The sequence below is a fragment of the Tamandua tetradactyla genome, chromosome 1 (assembly GCF_023851605.1).
Source record: "Tamandua tetradactyla isolate mTamTet1 chromosome 1, mTamTet1.pri, whole genome shotgun sequence".
NCBI lineage: Eukaryota > Metazoa > Chordata > Mammalia > Pilosa > Myrmecophagidae > Tamandua > Tamandua tetradactyla.
This window is the reverse complement of record NC_135327.1, coordinates 47,768,914-47,792,292: the sequence shown is the minus strand read 5'-3', so window position 1 is coordinate 47,792,292 and position 23,379 is coordinate 47,768,914. Positions and strand designations below refer to the sequence as shown.

At 40.5% G+C, this 23,379-nt stretch overlaps 1 protein-coding gene across 1 annotated transcript in view; it reads left to right on the top strand.

The window, feature by feature from the left end:
- The window catches only part of ISM1 (isthmin 1), an 82,171-nt gene that overhangs the window by 1,779 nt on the left and 57,013 nt on the right, over positions 1 to 23,379 (top strand). The gene's annotated exons all lie outside the window — the stretch shown is intronic.

Genomic DNA, 23,379 nt, shown 5'->3' with positions numbered 1-23,379 from the left:
CTTTTCTGCCTGAACAGTAAGGTAATGGCAGAAGCAGCTGGTGGAAACAGCAACTGCAAAAGGGAAGTGAATTGTATTCTCCAAAGGGGCTTTTGGCTGAAGGACTATTCCCCCGGGCAGAAGAAATGGGAGATTTAGAAAGATTCATCCACCTCAGAATAGCTCGGGTCCCAAGTAGCTACTACCCCATCAACTTCAGCTTATTTATGTAATAGGGTTTGGTTATTCCTCCACTACATGCAAACACTTATCCAAGCTTGGATGATGAGTTTAACAGGGAAGCTCATAATTTTACTTTCTTTTGTAATGTGTTATTATAAAAGTTTTACATTCTTCCTGACCGAAGTTATTTCTTTGGCCCTCTGGCTCCCCAGAGGCATTACAATTTGAATGGAGAATGTTCCGCCAAGTGAGAATGCCTGCAAAAGACATTTATTGGTCTGTCGTTTTTCAGGCCCCGGAAAGTGCATTCATTCTCCAGTAGCAGGTGTAGATGAAGATTAAACTGTGGACTCTGCATTCTTTCTGTTGACCCAAGTCTTGAGAACTCCTTATAAATGTGTTGATTCTGTGAACCATCCTAAGCTGCTAAAACACTTCTCAGCAACGAGTTAGTCAATCCTTAACTTTTTTTATTTTTTTTTGGTTATCTCTGCATAAAAAACATTCTAAAATATGTGGTCAGATTAGTCAGACCGATGCAATGGTGGGGCCAGTTTATGGAAATCAGTTTATTTGCAATCGTTTAAGAGCTGGTGGTTTTTTTCTATCAAGGACATCCAATAAAATAGTAGTAATAATAACAACTGTAATAGTTCAGATTTGTCAAGTGCCTTGTCTGTGACAGACTGTTTTTACCACTTTACATCTATTCACATTCTTAATCCTCACAGAAATCCAGGTGTTATTGTCACATGATTCACATGAGGAAACTGAGGTTACCTGACTTGCCCAAGGTTACACAGCTAGAAGCTGCTTCATTTGTTTTTGTTATTTTTGGTGTAAAAGTCTTTGAAACACCCTTGTATTCCAAGTTCTTGGTAAAGTCATCATACTGGCTACAAGAGAGAGAAACAATTTAACATAGTCAAATTCATCTCGACTGTCTCATTGCTTCAAATGTGAACATATATATGTATATATACACATATATAAACATGTTCTGACATGCTTTTTTTTTTTTGGTAGTTTCAGCATAATAGGGGATACTTTTTTACTGTAAATGACTCTCCCTGTACTGTAGATACACTGTTACCAGGTGGCAGGACGCTGCTTTGAGAACAGTATCTCTACCAGTTATCTGGCTCATGAAAATAATGATGGCAGGCTTTGTACTGTTTTCAGCATGTTTGGATATCTAATAACTAGAAACTGTGCAGCTGTCTACAGCAGCTGCACAAAAATCCAGGGAAACATCAACTTTCTTCACTTTTGAATGAACCTTTATCTCCTCCTTGGGATAAGTTTGTTTCATACCTATCAAACTCTTGAATTACTTAGTTCATTTGTCTTCAAATAGCAGTGAGAATATAATTATATATAATAAAAGCAATTGGGAAGAGAAGTTATTCCAAAATACAGAATCCACAGGGAAAAAAAGGAAGAATGAAAGTATCTTCTTTACCTAAAATTTAAATGAATGCTTTTGTACTAAATCACAGTTGGATTTAGAATATGAATTTCTGCGAATTTTTAATACTAAAGCTAGAATTCATTAAGGCAGTTATGGGCTCCTCGGCCTGATGTGCACAGACCTCAATGCTGTGAAGCCACGATTTTGAGAAGAGGAAGAGTTCATTGCATTGTCAGCCAGCGAGGAGACTGGAGACAAGCCTCAGATCGGTGTCCCCAAACACATGCCATCTGGGACTTTTATACTGTAAGGGGAAGGTGGGTTTAAGGGAGTGGCTAAGGATGGGTGAGATCAGGTGGTTAGGGGGTGGGCTAAAGTAGAGCATACGCAGTTCCAAATCATGCAACTTTATGCATGACATGTTCAAAAATGATGCTTTAGCATGATTAATGGAGTGATTTTTTTACTATTATAATTAGGAAAAGTTGACTTTAGGTCAAGGCTTTTTCCTGACTGCGCATGCTTCAGTGGCTTGAACTGACCAAACGCCTTGGCAGGTGCTACAAAAGGAAAAGAAAAACTTTTCTTCCTGGGAAGTAAGCTTCTTCTGAATAAGCATGAGGAGGTGGGAGCTCAAGCAAAAAAATAAACTTTTTCAAACTGGTAGGAGGGGTGACTTCAGTGGAAAGGGGTTTGGTAAGTGGAGGTTTCACAGTGAGAGTTAATCAACTATTAAAAATCGATCATTTTTACAATAACATTTAAAGCAAACAAAACTGTTAAAGGTGATAAAATGTCTTTCTTTTCTAGCTCCTAACTACCATTTTAATGAGGCTTTTCTGTCCTTCTACTTGCTTCAATCAAATGGCTTAGCTTCTTGTACAGACTGCAGAGGATTCAATAGTTTATCTGAAACATTTATAGCAGTAGAAGCAAAAAACAACATTTATTGGTAATTAATGCAAGTAATGACTATCTAATAAGATAGATGGTATTTAGATACCCATTTCCCAGATGATTTCATCAAGTCCTGGAAAAATTAAGTAACTTGCCCAAGGCCACACAGCTGTGATGGGGCAGGGCCAGGACTCGCATCCAGACAGACTGACTCTGGAACCCAAGTTCTTGCTCCAGCCCATCAACAAGACTCCTCCTGCTTCAACTGAAGTCAACAGTCATTTGTGTTCTTCTTGTATAATGAATCCCTTGTCCATTTTCCAGGCAGGCTCTTTGCCCTTATCTCTAGCATTCTTTATAAATTATGGGTAATTGTACCAGTTGGCTCTTGCCACATGACAAACTGCCACAAAGCTTAGTGGCTTAAGGTAACAGCTATTTTATTTGCTTGTTGGTTTGTGTGTCAGCAACTTGCTCTTGGCTTAGCTGGGTGGTTCTTTTGTAACCAACAGGGCACTCAACTTGGGGTAGATGATCCAAGATGGCCTCACTCATATGTCTGACAGTGCTGGCTGTCACCTCGGCCTCTCTCTCCACACAGAATCAAGGAGAGTAGCCTGAACTTCTTTACATGGTGGTCTCAGGACAGCAAGAGAGTAAAAGCAGAAGTTGCAAGGCCTTTTGAGGAACTTCTTACATGTTACTTCAGCTACATTCTATTGGTGGAATAAGTCACTAGGTCAAACCATAAGCCAGGGGAAGGGAAATAGACTCCATTTCTTGATGGAAAGGGACAGCCAACAAAGTAACATTGCAAAGGAGCATGAGTGTGGGGGTGGAAAGAGCTGTTGTGGCCATCTTTGCAAAAAAGCTACCATATTGACCTTTTGTCTCAAATACATTGTAAATATTTTACCCATCTAACCTATCTTCCAAGGTTGTTTAGCACTTGATGGAACCTTTCAATTTGAAGCCTCAAGTTTGTTTTCAGCTTGAGAAAATCCCTTTAGTTCCACTATCCCTTTACTCGTCTTCCACTATCCCTTTACTCGTCTTCCGAAATTCCTATTAGAGTCTGAAACTAATATTGGAATTTGGAGATCTGGTTTTCATATCTCTGAATTTTTTCTCTACTTTTTGTCTCTGTTTTTATAACATGTTTTCTGAGACTGCTTAGCTAAATCTTCCAGCTTTTGCAGCCCCAGTTCCCTCTCTAGGAGTATCTCATAACTGACCCCTCATAGTAAATATCAGATGCAAACATCATACCTCACTCTGAGACCCAGGACTGAATGAAGCAGCTCAATCCACTCTTAGTCAGTTTCCTGTCCTTTCTCCCTGCTTCCATAGCCTCACTTTACCCCTTTTCTTCTCTTTCTCACTCTATGCATTTTTAATGTTTTTTTAATTGAGGTGTAATTTTTACATACAGTAAAATGGATAGATCAGCATTCAGTTCTGGAAAAGCATTCCAGTTTTGACAATTATCTATGCCCATGTACCTACTACAGTAAAAAAATAAGGTCTAGAACATCCCGTACCACTCCAGAAGGTCTTCTAGTGCACCGCTGAAAGCAATTCACTGCTTCCATAGGCAACCACTTTCTGACTTCTGTCACCATAGGTTAGTTTTGCCTGTTCTGCATCTTCATATAAATGGAATCATATTGTACGTACTTCTTAGCTAGCTGGTTTCTATCCCTCGACATAATGTTTTTGAGATTCATTCACATTTCTTTTTTATTGCTGAGTACTATTCCTGTTTATACCACAATTGTTTATCCATTCCCCCATTAATGAACATTTGGGTTATTTCTAATGTTTTGGATATTATGAATAAGGGCATGTTAATATTCTTGCACAAGTCTTTCTGTGGACATATGTTTTCATTTCTTCTGAGTAAATACCTGTGAGTGAAATTGACAGCCTCTGTTCTTTATATTATTATGGAATTTTCTAGGGAAACTCAGTTTTTCAGAGATCTCTCTTTCATTTTCTCAGCTCTGTCATGTTTCACTTTTCGTCAGTTACCATTTGTTTCATATTTACCAGAAATGTTTCCTTCTTCTATAGGTGACCCCTCTCTCGGCTTTCTGCTGCTATGGTGCATTTAAATTTTCTATTTCTTCTTCCTTTCAGTAGAAGTCGGGGAGGGAAGAGAGGCAAATACAAATGCTTGGTTGGCCATCTGGAACTGAAACACTAAACTTCTATTTCTTAATTTTATTTTCCTGTATACAAATCCAAAGAAAGTTCTGTTTTTGTACAGACATTTCCTTCTTTTTCCTCTAGCTGTGTTCTACATGGCTTCAGTTCTCGAGGCTGAAGGATACCTGCAGACATCACGAGAACTGTCCTTTCAGGAAAAAAAAAGAAACTATCGATTTTAAAGTCTCCCAGAGGAGAATCGTACAACCATCTTCCATGTGGCATACAAGAATTTTTTTCACGGCCCTAAATGTCAGAACATTCTTCCTCTGATGTGTCCTCTAAGTTCTTTAGGCTACATCTGATTTCATATTTGCTTTTCTCTTCCCAGTGTTCAGGAGAGGGTAGCTAACCAGCTGTCAAGCAACGTCTCAGGCAAGATATGAAAAATTATTATTTACAAGTCCCTTTGTCTTTTCCAGACTTAATTAACTCAGACTCTTCAACCTGCTTTCATTGATCTTGTTCTGTATCCCTTTAATAATCTCGTGGTTCTCTTGATTCTTTCTCACCTTCTGAGAACATCTTTCTTCTGCAGCTCTTGGCTCAGGATTCTTATGAAGCCCCTTCAGTGAGAGCCAAGGTTGTCCCTTCTGTGTGTTCCCATCCCCGGCACCAGAGGTTATTTAGAGATCCAGTTTGAATGCCTGTGCTGTGTGCTGTGAGTTTTAAAAAATGACAGGGGAGTGTATGGTTGAAACAAAAAAAATCTCATTTCTTATTTAATTCTCCTTCCAAAAGAACGTCATTAGAACCCATGAACATAAAAATTTCTTTTTTTTCTGTGGCATGTTAGCCAAGAAGTTAGATCAAGGAAAATGCGAATGAAGCCAATATGCCAGGCCCCAGCATCACCTCTGGGATTGAGCGTCCACTGCCCACAGTGTAACCAGTTTGATAATGTACCCCTCGTGATTCGGTCCCTTTCCTGCCTACCTTCTCCCCTCCCCTAACTGGGTTTCCTGGGGTCACCCCCCAAATAAACTCCTTGCTCTTTGTTCCAGAGTCTGCTTCTGGGAGGGCCCACAGTAAATGAGGCACTATCCCAAAGTCAGTCATGGTGATGGTGACTGTTTCTCTAAATAGGGACTCTCTGGAACGTCCCCAAGAACTGGCCGGGGTGGGGGGTGGGGGAGGCAGGGTTTGCAGCACCTGCTGGTTATCGGCTGTCATTACAAGGCTGACCTTGTTTGCCTTAGAAAGCAATGTGCTGTGCGGCAGCAACCGAGGCAGGCTCTGCCAGGCCTTCTCTGAGCTGTTGAGAAGAAAATTCTCCAGAATTGTAGTGGGGGAAAGAAATTCCCGGTGTTTAGAGAGATACCTGGTTGTTTTTCTCCTGAGTGCCTGATCCTGTGGGAGGTTACTATTTGGTGGGCGGGTTGGAGGGGAGTAGAGGATAAAGGGCAGTGGGGAGTCCTGAAAAGTATGTGGAATTGTCATCTAATGCATAAAAAAGGCAGAGGTCAGGGTGCCTTGATAAATATATCTCAGCATCACCATCCCATGTACAACCATTATGTATCACTGGCAAGTTATTTCTGTAAGCTGAGTAAAAGAAAAAAAGTGATATTAACGACCCCTTCTTCCTGTTGGCCTGACCCATGCACATTTTAGGAAACCAAGTCCTCTTGCATAGAGCTGATATACCTCCATAATACAGCAACACCCCCATTCGCCCTGGAAGGGGCAGTGCTATAGGGCTATAGAAGAGTTCTGCTGTCTTCCAGTTTGGGGCCATGGGCTGCCACACTTGCAGTTTGGGGCACTCTGATCCCCACATGTTCAACAGCAATGACCTGGAAAAGACGGGTAGACTTTGAACACAAATAGGACTCTTCCTGCCAAACACCACATCTCTATTTTCAAAAATAACAGGCATGGCTAGAATCTATAGGAAGGATGCAGCAACGCTGGAGATGATGCCACAGCTCGCCCTGGTGCAACTCACTCCCATGGGCATCCAAATTAAAAATCATGCCCATGTCAAAGAAACAAATAAAAATCATGCTTTGGCTCCAGCCACCCCTTAGGGATACCAGTCAGAAGAGAAGGAGAGGAAAAGTGGCAGTTGGTTTATTGCTTTGTAAAATACAGCTCTACTGAAATATAATTGGCATATATTGAACTGCATATGTTTAGAGTAGACAATTTGATGAGTTTTGATACCTGTGAAAAATCATCACCATAATCAAGGTAATGGACAAATCCATCATACCCAAAAGTTTCCTTGTACCCTTTGCAATTCATCCCTATTCTTCCCCAATCTCCAAGCCACCAATAATCTAACTCCTCTCCCTATAGTTTAGTTTTGCATTTCCTAGAATTTTATGTAAATGGATCGTACAGAATGTACAGTTAGGTATAATATGGTTTATTTCACTTACCACAATGATTTTTATTTTATCCATGTTGTTTTGTATATCAATAGTTTGTTCCTTTTCGTTGAAATTAATATCCCATTGTATGGATAGACTACAATTTGTTTACTCATTCACCCACTGAAGGACATTTAGGCTGTTTCCATTTGGGGGGATATTAAAATAAAAAGGTATGAACATTCAGCTGTAAGTCTTTGTTTGAACCTATGCTTCCTTTTCTCCTAGATGAATATTTAGAAGTGGAATGGCTGGGCCCTAGGATAATTGTATGGTTAGCTTAAGAAGAAATCATGGCAATCTTTTTAATGTGTACATGTAATGTGTTTAAGATATGTAAAAACCTAGGGGCACCCTGGGGAAACTTCAGAGAGGTTGGAAGTTGAGTCCCAGGATGATATTTTCTTTCAGTTAAAACATAAGAGTGTGATCCATGGTATATTATGAAAAACTGAAGGAAGGAGGGAAGATTCTATCTCCTTGAAAAGAATTCTCCTTTGTTTTCAGAATTCCCAATGTGTAGAGATCTCATGGGACTCAATTCTCCCGGTGACTGTGGTGGTGGTAGAGAAGAAAGAAAGTTAGATGCTGAGCAAGAGAATGGGTTAGAGAAGTGTCTCAGCAGACTTGGCTTCCTCCTTGCTGCTGCTCCCCATTGCCCACCCCACCCCACCCCCGACTCCATCCCCATCCTCATGCTCTAACTGGAAGTTATGAAAGCCAGAAATAGGTTTGTGTCTCCTACCTGGGGACCGAGTCACCTTTTGACTTGGAAATCTGGGGTTGGTGCAAGCCCCAGTTGAATCGGAAGCCAGGTTTCTTGCTGGGGACCTTCAAATTCCAGAAAGTAGAAAGAGCAAAATAAAAATGGGGGTGATCCCTTTAGGTGTTTTTAACCCTGTGTCCAGGGAATGGGCTGAGGAAATGTTAACATGAGCTGATCTTTCAGCCATGCTGGACTTTAGGGGAGTGTGGGTTGTTAGAAGCCCATGAAGCATTCTCATTTTAAGGGAAAGTCTGTCCTCTTATACATAAGGTGGCCCATCCTCTGCACAGATGTTAACCAGCTGCAGTCCACAGCCCAGAGACCCAGATGGGAAACTCAAGAAAGACTTAACCCTTGCACCCTGGGTGTGGTCCCTGGACTAGCGCCCACCCCAGACCTACTGAATCTAAATCTGCATTTCAACAAGATCCCCAGGTTAATTATGTGCACATTACAGTTTGAGAAACGTTGGTCTAGATGCATACTTTTCTTGCAAGTTGCAAGCCCCTATATAAGACCTGTATTATTTAAATACTGGCCAATAATTCTGCAGAACAAACTGCCCCAAAACTCAGTGGCCTGCAACGATAAGCATGTGTTCTCACACTTGTGGGTCTGTGGGTAGCCATGGGTTCAGCAGATCTATTCAGGACTTGGCTCCAAGCTGCGGGTTGTGTCTGGATTGGCTACATGTGTCTTCTGTTCTCCTGTTTCCAGCAGTCTACCTGCCACAAGTTTCTCTCATAGCGATAGAAATGCAGAAAGGCAAAGGTGAGCCGAACATGCACAAGCACACTTCAGCCCTTTGCTTGGGTCACACTTGCCGACATGCTGTTTGATGAGTCACTAGGCCCTTGGTGATGACCGAGGACATGGGCTTTGGAGGTGCTTCAGTTTCCAGACCTATTTCTCACTTAACTGCATGCATGTATCAAGTTTTACACTTCTTTGTGCCTCTGTGTCCTGACCATAAAACAAGATAAAAGCTCTATCACTGAGATGGTGTAATATTCTAAGGATAGTCCTTGGTGACAGTAATGGCTTAACACATGGGAGATGTTGGTGTAATATAGCCATATGAACTTGTACTAGTCACTTTAACTCTATATTTCATTTCCCTTATCTAAGACTAGATGGTCTAGGGAAATTATTCTATTAATTATTGAACTTCACTTGCAGAATGCAGGATGATGATGATGGTGGTGGTGGTGATGGTGATGATACCAAAACTACCACTGAGCATTTACACTGTGCCAGGCATTGCTATCAGGATTTTATATGTTTTTATTCCTTTAATGATTCTAATGGTCAATGAGGATTATCCACATTTTGCAGTTGAAGAAACTGAGGCAGAGCAATATCAGGAAATCAAAGTTTAATATTGGTCATTCTGAGCACCTTATCTGGAGGGAAGCATATCGCAGAACTGATGTGGTCCAGGTTGGCTCCATGCAGTTGTTTCCCACTGAAAAGACACATATTTGCCTCTTCCAATCATTAATGCTTCTAAAAAGGCTATTCTTGGCTTCTTCTACCATGTGGGAAAAGGAAAGGAAAGGGCACTGGCTTTGAGAGGTAGAATGGGGGGGCAGTTGGCCATCCCTTGCCTACTGCCCCTCTCATCTCCTACCTCCACACACCATGGGACAGCATCCTGGGATGCTAGTGCCTGATCGTTGTAATGAGCATTTCCAATGGGATCCATCATTTACCAGGGCTGTGGTGCAGAGCTGCTGAGCCTGGCTCTGGGGCTGGAGTCAGGCAGAGGAGAAGGTGGAGGCCCAAGGGGCCCTGCTCTGAGGCATTATTGCTGGAAAAGTCTCCCATGTGTCCCACTTTCTGTGGCTCTGTCAGCACAGGATTACACCCCATCAGAGGTCATTTCTGAGTCAAGGTACACGTGTCCATCTCTTTCTATCTTCCTTCTGAATGGCTGTTCCTGTGTGGTTTCTCCTCTTAAAGATCATGTGCTACCTTGTAGGGATGGAACTTTGCTTGCAGATATGTTAGGCATCCCTCATAGGGTTTCACCACCTGAACCTGCTACCACTGTCACTGACAAGGGGCATCCTTTCCCACCTCCCTTTCCAGGACACAACAGAAGAAACAGGACATGCCTGCAGACAGATTTCCCAAGCTCTAGGGGTTGTATATTTTTCTTTTTAATTACTGTGGCCAGAAGAATTTCTTCCTTACAACTAATTAGATTTTCCATTGCCTTGGTGTGCCACAAAGTCCATGGCCTCATGGTCTTCTGGGGAACAAGCGGTCAGAGTTTCAAAGTGTTTACTGTACTCTAGAGTATTACCTGTTTCCTTTTAAATTGTGCTTTTGCATTGCTAATATTATTCAGCTTGTGGACCACTCTGCTTCCAGATCGTTTTCTGTGATGCTTCCCACATCCGTGATGGCCCTATATCCTCAATGAAGTTTATCCTTTTTGGGTGGTTTTTTTTTAATATACCATGTGTCTGACTTGTTGAGTACAACCTATTCAACCCCATCAAACTTCAAATGTGTTCTGTGAAGCCCTCTCTCTTCTCTCTTCATACCCCAGATGCCAAGTTCTGACCAGCCTCATTTCAGCTTTCTGATTTCGTGGCCACAGAATTGAATGCTGACTGAGTAGAGAACTAAAATAGAAAGGGAAAAAATGCCTTTAGAGATATATGGACACTAAAAATGTGAAGCCACCATTACCACCAGAGTCACAAAAATGAAAAAAAAAAAACAACAATATATCAAGTGTTGGTGAGAACTCTCCAACCAGATGGAAATGTGAATTGATATAAATACTTTTGAAAAACTGTTTTTCCAAATTGGCTACTAAAATGGAACATATGCATACCCTCTGACCCAGCGATTCCACTCCTGGGTATATACCCAACAGAAATGCATGCATCTATATACTCAAAACCTGTAAAATAATGTTCATAGCAGCATTGTCCATAACAGCCCCAATCTGGAAATGGCCCAATGCCCATCAACAGTAGAACAGCTCATAACGCAGCATGTTCACATACTGGAATATGAAAGCGATATGGGAATGAAGAAATGACAACTACATACAACATGGAAAAGCTTCACAGACATAACGTTGAGTGAAACAAAATAGTTACGAAAGAGTACATTCTGGATAGCTGTTTTCATCAAGTTAAAAACCAGGAAAAACTCCTCCATGGTATTGAAAGAGGAGACACTGGTTACCCTGGGCAGGGAAGTGAGTGGAAGGAGGTGCAATGGGGAGCATGTGGGGTACGGGTCATGTTCTGTTTTGTGATCTGGGTGTCAGTTACATGGTGTGCTCAGTTTGTGAAAATGTCAGTTGAGCAGTATACTTAAATATGTGTACTTCTCTGAGTGTATATCATGGTTCAATTAAAAACAAAGAATGTGGCATGGCGGGGGCAAAATAATGCAAAAGATATGCCCTTTTTTGTTTTTGCTCTGTAGGAAAGGTAGCCTGCAGCCGTGGAGTGTACTTTCTGGACTCCCCTGCAGACCATTCTTGTCCCACATTCTAAGGACTGCAGATGAGTTTCTGTGTTATGGGGTCCCATCTCACTCCATGGCCCAGCGCCATTGTTTCAACATCAAAGACCAACTGCTGGCGAAGATACAGTCCCTATGAAAAGAGGGACCAGTAAATTTACTGCTTGACTTCATTCCCTTGAAATGGAACTGGCCCCATGGTCTTCTTTCAAAGCTCAATTGTGGACATATATCTTCTTTATAGGACATCATGTTCAATAAAGAGAAGCAATAACTTAAAAAAAAGAGAGGGAATACCTTGGAGAATGCTGTGAAATGAACATTCCATTGAATAAACATCACTGTGGTTACGTCTCCCCAAACTCTCCCAGAAGTCCTCCCTTTGACCTGAGAGCCTTCTATTCGACATGGTGACTTTTGGGGGGACTAATTAAGTTATAGTTTTATGATGCAACCCTTTCCCTAAGCTCTGCGTGGTCTTGGGAAGGTTAATGAGAGGCAATTTACTTCAAACCATAGGGCTGCCTTGCTGAGATGAGGCCGAATGGCTAAGTTCATATACTATTACTCATTAACTTATTTGGAGCTGCCTTTCAGTGGAGTAAACATTTATTGAGGGCTGAAGTCAAACTAAACTCAGTGATGTGATACACAATCCCCCAGTATCCCTGTGGATCTCATTCCTTCATATAAAACCCTAGCATGGAAATATTGGCATTTTACAGATTCTAGAACTGGGTTATAGGTTAGAAAATAACAAACTGGTTTTTATGACAAGAAAATGAAGAGTGTTAATTACTTTATGAAAATGGGGAAAAAGTTCTACAGTATATAATTAGAATTACTTACAACATGAAGGATGCCTTTGACTTAACATGGAGAGAAAGAGGCATCTGCAATCCATATTACCAGCCTGTGCAAAACTGAACAATCCAGAATGATCATTTTGACATTCAGCCACTTATTACAGCAGTTAATCAGCCCCTAGGGGATTAAAAAAAAACATCTTAAAGAGTGACCGAATCACCCTGGCTCCGTAGTTTTCACTTCTGTTTAATCCATTACTCCTGAAAAGGCTCAGTACTCTACTTTGCTGGAAAAAACCTAAATTCTGAGTAGACCTCTTCCTTTCTGCCACCCTCACTGGTGCTTTCAGGAAAACAAACCTACTGTGGGACACACCTGAGATTTCCCAGCTGAGATTTTGATAGAGGCAAGACCATTCAAAGAACACCCATGAAATGAGACAGATCTGGCAAGGGGAAGCATCAGCTGGAAGAAGCTGGACATGTTTGGAGTGGCATAGAATCCCAACAAGACTGACTCCTTCACTATCGACTAGCAGGTGGAAATAATAAGAACAAGACTGTTTGGAAGGTGCCGGCTTTGCTGTTCCAAGTTCCTCACTTCATTCCTCCAAAGCCCACTTCAGTGTCATCCCCATACCTCACCCTCCTTCTTTCACTGCTGATTCCCAAGGCCAGAACCCATGCTAAGCCCTGGGATGACCCCAAAATAAACATCAATGTCTTTGGCCTTAAATTTGCTCATATATAGGGAAGCAGGGGGAGGGGGGAGAAAGAGAAGAGAAGTGAGCCCAGCTCAGGCCCAGCTGATCATTATGGAATTATGGCCTCAAATCAGGGAAGAATTGAGTGTTACGGGGGCCAAAAAAGCACAGTTCCCAACTTTCTGACGTGAATGAAGGGCAGAGAAATGAACAGAGAGGAAAGTGAAGAGATGAAACAGCAGTTTCAGAGAGCTGTTCTCTAAGTAAGAGAGGGGTGTCTTTTCTCTGGGCCTTTGAATAGTTGTTCTGACATTGCTCATACCATTAATTCAGTTTACTTTATTTTGAGGGCTCCTTTTGGTGTTCTTGTTCCCTTGAATTGGAGTTTTCCAAGCCCCTTAGGATGAGATGTAAATAGAAATGGTGTGGAAATCCACCAGTAAGGTAAAGCCTGCCCTGTGGGCACTGCTGTCTATAGGCTGACACAAACTCATTGAAAAGAAAACTCACCTCCTGCAAAACCCCACATGTTCAGCCTGGAGCCACAGCAGGGTCTACCTGCAGCTCCCCTTGGCATCTGAGGAAAGCTGTTTCTTGGTTATTTCATCTGAAGGTCGATGCTGGCAGGAGCATTACCATGGGCATGTCCCCAGAAGGTTCTGTGCCTTGGTTCTAGCTAAGTGCCTTTTGTGTCACCAGGTTCGTGGGTGCATAACAGGTACCAGTGTACACAGGGGACACAGCACATGGCTGCATCTGTGGCCACTGCTTTGCCCTCTAGGTTGAACCAGGGCTTCATCTAAGCTTCACCCACCCGCTGTGTTCTAGTTTGCTAGCTGCCAGAATGCAATATACCAGAATCAGAATGGCTTTTTTTATTAATTAAAGAAAAAAAAAGAAATTAACCCAGCATTTAGAAATCATTCCATTCTACATATGTAATCAGTAATTCTTAATATCATCACATAGATGCATGATCATCATTTCTTACTCCATTTGCATCGATTTAGAAGAACTAGCAAAACAACAGAAAAAGATATAGAATGTTAATATAGAGAAAAAATAAAAATAATAATAATAGTACAAAAAAAAAGACAAACAAATGAACAGACACACACACACAAAAAACCTATAGCTCAGATGCAGCTTCATTCAGTGTTTTAACATGATTACTTTACAATTAGGTATTATTGTGCTGTCCATTTTTGAGTTTTTGTATCTAGTCCTGTTGCACAGTCTGTATCCCTTCAGCTCCAATCACCCATTATCTTACCCTGTTTCTAACTCCTGCTGGACTCTGTTACCAATGACATATTCCAAGTTTATTCTCGAATGTCGGTTCACATCAGTGGGACCATACAGTATTTGTCCTTTAGTTTTTGGCTAGACTCACTCAGCATAATGTTCTCTAGGTCCATCCATGTTATTACATGCCTCATAAGTTTATTCTATCTTAAAGCTGCATAATATTCCATCGTATGTATATACGACAGTTTGTTTAGCCACTCGTCTGTTTTTTTTTTTTTTAAAGGAAGGAAAGACAGAGAAGGAAGGAAGGATGGAAGGAAGGAAGGGAAACATTTTTAAACATTTTCTTGTTTTATTATATTTTGTTTGTTTGTTTGTTTTTTTACATGGGCTGGGGCCGGGAATCGAACCGGGGTCCTCCGGCACGGCAGGCAAGCACTCTTGCCCGCTGAGCCACCGCGGCCCGCCCTAGCCACTCGTCTGTTGATGGACATTTTGGCTGTTTCCATCCCTTTGCAATTGTAAATAACTCTGCTATAAACATTGGTGTGCAAATGTCCGTTTGTGTCTTTGCCCTTAAGTCCTTTGAGTAGATACCCAGCAATGGTGTTGCTGGGTCGTATGGCAATTCTATATTCAGCTTTTTGAGGAACTGCCAAACTGCCTTCCACAGTGGTTGCACCATTTGACATTCCCACCAACAGTGGATAAGTTTGCCTCTTTCACCGCATCCTCTCCAGCACTTGTCATTTTCTGTTTTGTTGATAATGGCCATTCTGGTGGGTGTGAGATGATATCTCATTGTGGTTTTGATTTGCATTTCTCTAATGGCCAGGGACATTGAGCATCTCTTCATGTGCCTTTTGGCCATTTGTATTTCCTCTTCTGAGAGGTGTCTGTTCAAGTCTTTTTCCCATTTTGTAATTGGGTTGGCTGTCTTTTTGTTGTTGAGTTGGACAATCTGTTTATAAATTCTGGATACTAGACCTTTATCTGATATGTCATTTCCAAATATTGTCTCCCCTTGTGTAGGCTGTCTTTCTACTTTCTTGATGAAGTTCTTTGATGCACATAAGTGTTTAATTTTGAGGCGCTCCCATTTATTTATTTCCTTCTTCAGTGCTCTTGCTTTAGGTTTAAGGTCCATAAAACCGCCTCCAATTGTAAGTTTCATAAGATATCTCCCTACATTTTCCTCTAATTGTTTTATGGTCTTAGACCTAATGTTTAGATCTTTGATCCATTTTGAGTTAACTTTTGTATAGGGTGTGAGAGATATGGGTCTTCTTTCATTCTTTTGCATATGGATATCCAGTTCTCTAGGCACCATTTATTGAAGAGACTGTTCTGTCCCAGGTGAGTTGGCTTGACTGCCTTATCAAAGATCAAATGTCCATAGATGAGAGGGTCTATATATGAGCACTCTATTTGATTCCATTGGTTGATATATCTATCTTTATGCCAATACCATGCTGTTTTGACCACTGTGGCTTCATAATATGCCTTAAAGTCAGGCAGCGCGAGACCTCCAGTTTCGTTTTTTTTCCTCAAGATGTTTTTAGCAATTTGGGGCACCCTGCCCTTCCAGATAAATTTGCTTATTGGTTTTTCTATTTCTGAAAAATAAGTTGTTGGGATTTTGATTGGTATTGCATTGAATCTGTAGATCAATTTAGGTAGGATTGACATCTTAACTATATTTAGTCTTCCAGTCCATGAACACGGTATGCCCTTCCATCTATTTAGGTCTTCTGTGATTTCTTTTAGCAGTTTTTTGTAGTTTTCTTTATATAGTTTTTTTTTTTTTTTCCAATCTGCATGTACAATCAGTAATTCTTAATAACATCACATACTTGCATATTCATCATTTCTTAGTACATTTGCATCGATTTAGAAAAAGAAATAAAAAGACAACAGAATAAGAATTAAAACAATAATAGAAAGAAAAACAAAAAACAAAAAACAAAAAAACCTATACCTCACATGCAGCTTCATTCAGTGTTTTAACATAATTGCATTACAATTCGGTAGTATTGTGCTGTCCATTTCTGAGTTTTTATATCCAGTCCCGTTGTACAGTCTGTATCCCTTCAGCTCCAATTATCCCTTCTCTTTTTTTTTTTTTTTTTTTAATTAACGGAAAAAAAGAAATTAACCCAACATTTAGAGATCATATCATTCTACATATGCAATCATTAATTCTTAACATCATCACATAGATGCATGATCATCATTTCTTAGTACATTTGCATTGGTTTAGAAGAACTAGCAACATAACCGAAAAAGATATAGAATGTTAATATAGAGAAAAAAATAAAAGTAATAATAGTAAAATCAAAACAAAACAAAACAAAACAAAACAAAAACCTATAGCTCAGATGCAGCTTCATTCAGTGTTTTAACACGATTACTTTACAATTAGGTATTATTGTGCTGTCCATTTTTGAGTTTTTGTATCTAGTCCTGTTACACCGTCTGTATCCCTTCAACTCCAATTGGCCATTATCTTACCCTGTTTCTACCTCCTGCTGGACTCTGTTATCAAGGACATATTCCAAATTTATTCTCGAATGTCTGTTCACATCAGTGGGACCATACAGTATTTGTCCTTTAGTTTTTGGCTAGACTCACTCAGCATAATGTTCTCTAGGTCCATCCATGTTATTACATGCTTCATAAGTTTATCCTGTCTTAAAGCTGCATAGTATTCCATCGTATGTATATACCACAGTTTGTTTAGCCACTCTTCTGTTGATGGAGATTTCGGCTGTTTCCATCTCTTTGCAATTGTAAATAACGCTGCTATAAACATTGGTGTGCAAATGTCCGTTTGTGTCTTTGCCCTTAAGTCCTTTGAGTATATTCCCAGCAATGGTATTGCTGGGTCGTATGGCAATTCTATATTCAGCTTTTTGAGGAACCGCCAAACTGCCTTCCACAGTGGTTGCACCCTTTGACATTCCCACCAACAGTGGATAAGTGTGCCTCTTTCTCCGCATCCTCTCCGGCACTTGTCATTTTCTGTTTTGTTGTTAATGGCCATTCTGGTGGGTGTGAGATGATATCTCATTGTGGTTTTGATTTGCATTTCTCTAATGGCCAGGGACATTGAGCATCTCTTCATGTGCCTTTTGGCCATTTGTATTTCCTCTTCTGATAGGTGTCTGTTCAAGTCTTTTTCCCATTTTGTAATTGGGTTGGCTGTCTTTTTGTGGTTGAGATGAACAATCTCTTTATAAATTCTGGATACTAGACCTTTATCTGATATATCATTTCCAAATATTGTCTCCCATTGTGAAGGCTGTCTTTCTACTTTCTTGATGAAGTTCTTTGATGCACAAAAGTGTTTAATTTTGAGGAGTTCCCATTTATTTATTTCCTTCTTCAGTGCTCTTGCTTTAGGTTTAAGGTCCATAAAACCGCCTCCAGTTGTAAGATCCATAAGATATCTCCCTACATTTTCCTCTAACTGTTTTATGGTCTTAGACCTAATGTTTAGATCTTTGATCCATTTTGAGTTAACTTTTGTATAGGGTGTGAGAGATGGGTCTTCTTTCATTCTTTTGCATATGGATATCCAGTTCTCTAGGCACCATTTATTGAAGAGACTGCTCTGTCCCAGGTGAGTTGGCTTGACTGCCTTATCAAAGATCAAATGTCCATAGATGAGAGGGTCTATATCTGAGCACTCTATTCGATTCCATTGGTCGATATATCTATCTTTATGCCAATACCATGCTGTTTTGACCACTGTGGCTTCATAATATGCCTTAAAGTCTGGCAGCGCGAGACCTCCAGCTTCGTTTTTTTTCCTCAAGATGTTTTTAGCAATTCGGGGCACACTGCCCTTCCAGATAAATTTGCTTATTGGTTTTTCTATTTCTGAAAAATAAGTTATTGGGATTTTGATTGGTATTGCATTGAATCTGTAGATCAATTTAGGTAGGATTGACATCTTAACTATATTTAGTCTTCCAATCCATGAACACGGTATGCCCTTCCATCTATTTAGGTCTTCTGTGATTTCTTTTAGCAGTTTTTTGTAGTTTTCTTTATATAGTTTTTTTGTCTCTTTAGTTAAATTTATTCCTAGGTATTTTATTCTTTTAGTTGCAATTGTAAATGGGATTCGTTTCTTGATTTCCCCCTCCGCTTGTTCATTACTAGTGTATAGAAATGCTACAGATTTTTGAATGTTGATCTTGTAACCTGCTACATTGCTGTACTCATTTATTAGCTCTAGTAGTTTTGTTGTGGATTTTTCTGGGTTTTCGACGTATAGTATCATATCGTCTGCAAACAGTGATAGTTTTACTTCTTCCTTTCCAATTTTGATGCCTTGTATTTCTTTTTCTTGTCTAATTGCTCTGGCTAGAACCTCCAACACAATGTTGACTAATAGTGGTGATAATGGACATCCTTGTCTTGTTCCTGATCTTAGGGGGAAAGTTTTCAATTTTTCCCCATTGAGGATGATATTAGCTGTGGGTTTTTCATATATTCCCTCTATCATTTTAAGGAAGTTCCCTTGTATTCCTATCTTTTGAAATGTTTTCAACAGGAAAGGATGTTGAATCTTGTCGAATGCCTTCTCTGCATCAATTGAGATGATCATGTGATTTTTCTGCTTTGATTTGTTGATATGGTGTATTACATTAATTGATTTTCTTATGTTGAACCATCCTTGCATACCTGGGATGAATCCTACTTGGTCATGATGTATAATTCTTTTAATGTGTTGTTGGATACGATTTGCTAGAATTTTATTGAGGATTTTTGCATCTATGTTCATTAGAGAGATTGGTCTGTAGTTTTCTTTTTTTGTAATATCTTTGCCTGGTTTTGGTATGAGAGTGATGTTGGCTTCATAGAATGAATTAGGCAGTTTTCCCTCCACTTCGATTTTTTTGAAGAGTTTGAGGAGAGTTGGTACTAATTCTTTCTGGAATGTTTGATAGAATTCACATGTGAAGCCGTCTGGTCCTGGACTTTTCTTTTTAGGAAGCTTTTGAATGACTGATTCAATTTCTTCACTTGTGACTGGTTTGTTCAGGTCATCTGTTTCTTATTGAGTCAAAGTTGGTTGTTCATGTCTCCCAGGAACCCGTCCATTTCATCTAAATTGTTGTATTTATTAGCGTAAAGTTGTTCATAGTATCCTGTTTTTACCTCCTTTATTTCTGTGAGGTCAGTAGTTATGTCTCCTCTTCCATTTTTGATCTTATTTATTTGCATCCTCTCTCTTCTTCTTTTTGTCAGTCTTGCTAAGGGCCCATCAATCTTATTGATTTTCTCATAGAACCAACTTCTGGTCTTATTGATTTTCTCTATTGTTTTCATGTTTTCAATTTCATTTATTTCTGCTCTAATCTTTGTCGTTTCTTTCCTTTTGCTTGTTTTGGGATTCGTTTGCTGTTCTTTCTCCAGTTCTTCCAAGTGGACAGTTAATTCCTGCATTTTTGCCTTTTCTTCTTTTCTGATATAGGCATTTAGGGCAATAAATTTCCCTCTTAACACTGCCTTTACTGCGTCCCATAAGTTTTGATATGTTGTGTTTTCATTTTCATTTGCTTCGAGGTATTTACTAGTTTCTCTTGCAATTTCTTCTTTGACTCACTCGTTGTTTAAGAGTGTGTTGTTGAGCCTCCATGTATTTGTGAATCTTCTGGCACTCTGCCTATTATTGATTTCCAACTTCATTCCTTTATGATCCGAGAAAGTGTTGTGTATGATTTCAATCTTTTTAAATTTGTTAAGACTTGCTTTGTGACCCAGCATATGGTCTATCTTTGAGAATGATCCATGAGCACTTGAGAAAAAGGTGTATCCTGCTGTTGTGGGGTGTAATGTCCTATAAATGTCTGTTAAGTCTAGCTCATTTATAGTAATATTCAGATTCTCTATTTCTTTATTGATCCTCTGTCTAGATGTTCTGTCCATTGATGAGAGTGGTGAATTGAAGTCTCCAACTATTATGGTATATGTGTCTATTTCCCTTTTCAGTGTTTGCAGTGTATTCCTCACGTATTTTGGGGCATTCTGGTTCGGTGCATAAATATTTATGATTGTTATGTCTTCTTGTTTAGTTGTTCCTTTTATTAGTAGATAGTGTCCTTCTTTGTCTCTTTTAACTGTTTTACATTTGAAGTCTAATTTGTTGGATATTAGTATAGCTACTCCTGCTCTTTTCTGGTTGTTATTTGCATGAAATATCTTTTCCCAACCTTTCACTTTCAATCTATGTTTATCTTTGGGTGTAAGATATGTTTCCTGTAGACAGCATATAGAAGGATCCTGTTTTTTAATCCATTCTGCCAGTCTATGTCTTTTGATTGTGGAATTCAGTCCATTAACATTTAATGTTATTACTGTTTGGATAATATTTTCCTCTAACATTTTGCCTTTTGTATTATGTATATCATATCTGTCTTTCCTTCTTTCTACACTCTTCTCCATACCTCTCTCTTCTGTCTTTTCTTATCTGACTCTAGTGCTCCCTTTAGTATTTCTTGCAGAGCTGGTCTCTTGGTCAAAAATTCTCTCAGTGATTTTTTGTCTGAAAATGTTTTAATTTCTCCCTCATTTTTGAAGGACAATTTTGCTGGATATAGGAGTCTTGGTTGGCAGTTTTTCTCTTTTAGTAATTTAAATATATCATCCCACTGTCTTCTAGCTTCCTTGGTTTCTGCTGAGAAATCTACGCATAGTCTTATTGGGTTTCCCTTGTATGTGATGGATTGTTTTTCTCTTGCTGCTTTCAAGATCCTCTCTTTCTCTTTGACCTCTGACATTCTAACTAGTAAGTGTCTTGGAGAACGCCTATTTGGGTCTAATCTCTTTGGGGTGCGCTGCACTTCTTGGATCTGTAATTTTAGGTCTTTCATAAGAGTTGGGAAATTTTCAGTGATAATTTCTTCCATTAGTTTTTCTCCTCCTTTTCCCTTCTCTTCTCCTTCTGGGACACCCACAACACGTATATTTGTGCGGTTCAAATTGTCCCTCAATTCCCTGATCCCCTGTTCAAATTTTTCCATTCTTTTCCCTATAGTTTCTATTTCTTTTTGGAATTCAGATGTTCCATCCTCCAAATCACTAATTCTATCTTCTGTCTCTTTGAATCTATCATTGTATGTATCCATTGTTTTTTCCATCTTTTCTACTGTATCCTTCACTTTCATAAGTTCTGTGATTTGTTTTTTCAGTTTTTGTATTTCTTCTTTTTGTTCAGCCCATGTCTTCTTCATGTCCTCCCTCATTTTATCGATTTCGTTTTTGAAGAGGTTTTCCATTTCTGTTCGTATATTCAGCATTAGTTGTCTCAGCTCCTGTATCTCATTTGAACTATTGGTTTGTTCCTTTGACTGGGCCATATTTTCAATTTTCTGAGTGTGATCCATTACCTTCTGCTGGCGTCTGGGCATTTAGTCAGGTTTCCATGGGTGTTGGACCCAACAGGTTGAAAGATTTTTCTGTGAAATCTCTGGGCTCTGTTTTTCTTATCCTGCCCAGTAGGTGGCGCTCTTGGCACACGTTTGTCTGCGGGTCCCACCAGTAAAAGGTGCTGTGGGTCATTTAACTTTGGAAAACTCTCGCCCTAGGGGAGGTTCGGCAGCCGAAGCAGCTTGGAAGAGTGCCAGCTGGCCAGTGGATCCGAACGCAGGGAGGGTCGCTGGCCGCTGCAGCCCGGGAGAGCGCCTGTCCGAATCTCCTAGTCGGCCCGGGGCGCCAAGCATGGCAGGAAGGCGCCAGCCGCCGCGGCCCGGGAGAGTGCACTGTTCCCAGCCGGTCCGGGAAGTCACGTGTTTGGAAGGGACCCCGTCACCATTCTCCACGGTCTGGGGATCTCCGATCCAATTCTCCCAGTTGGTCCGGGGGGCCACGCGTGGGGGGGGGCGCCAACCGCCACGGCTTGAGGGGACCGCCTGTCCAGTTGGCCCAGCTGGCCCGGGAAGGAGGAAGAGAGGGACTCCGGCCGCTTCCCGCCCCAGCCCGGGGAAGCCTGCGCCCCTCGGCGATCTCACCGGAGCAGGTTCTCTCAGCCAGTCAGCCATTCCAGGATGGGGTACGCTGTCTTTTTGATCTCTGTCTTGGCTCCAGGAGCTGTTCTGTATCGTTTCTACTCCCCTAGTAGCTGTTCTGGAGGAGGAACTAAGATCCGCGCATCTTACTAAACCGCCATCTTCTCCGGAAGTCAGAATGGCTTTTTAAAAGAGGAATTTACTAAGTTGCTAGTTTACAGTTCTAAGGCCAAGAAAATGTCCAGTTAAACAGGTCTATAGAAATGCCCAATCAAAGGTATCCAGGGAAAGATGCCTTGGTTCAAGAAGACTGATGAAGTTCAAGGTCTTTCTCTCAAATGAGAAGGCAAATGGCAAACAGGTTCAGGATTACTCTTTTGCCTGGAAGGGCATGTGGCAAGCATGGCATCATCTGCTAGGTTTCTCTCTTGGCTTCCCTTCACAGAGCTCCCTGGGAGGTATTTTCCTTCTTCATTTCCAAAGGTTGCTGCCTTATGGACTCTGCTTCTCGTGACTATGTTGTTCTGCTCTCTCTGGGTCTCTTTCATTCTCCAAAATGTTCCCTCTTTTATAGGACTTCAGAAACTGATCAAGACCCACCCAAATGGGTGGAGATATGCCTCTACCTAATCCAGTTTAACAACCACTCTCAATTAAATCACATCTCAAGGGAGATGATCTAATAACACTTTCAAACATACAATACTGAATAGGGATTAGAAGAAGTGGTTGCCTTTACAAAATGGAATTAGGATTAAAACATAGTTTTCTAGAGCACATGTATCATTTCAAACCAGCACACCCTGTTATGTGGAGTTACTCATGTCCTCCCAAAAGGCATTATCAATTTCTAACCCCACACCGGTCCTGTGAATGTGACCTTATTTGGAAATAGTGTCTTTGAAGATGTTAAGGTAAGGGCAAACTGGATTAAAGCATTCCTTAATCCAATATGACTGAAGTTTTTAGGAGCAGAGGAAATTTGGACACAGTAGCAAGGGACAGAAGGAGATAGATGCCTGTGTGATGGAGGCAGAAATTGAGTTCTGGATTGCCAGCAAATTGCCACCAGAATCCAGCAGAGGAAGCATGAACTGCCAACACCCTGATTTTTTACTTCAAGCCTCCAGAACTATGAGACAATAAATTTCTGTTGCTTAAGCCAACTAGACTGTGGTATACTGTGTTATAGCAGCCCTAGCTAACTAAGGTACCCCAACCAGGCTGAGGCACTCTGCTTGGAAGGCAGGTTGCAGACACTCACCAAATCCTAAAATTTTGTTGCTAGCAAG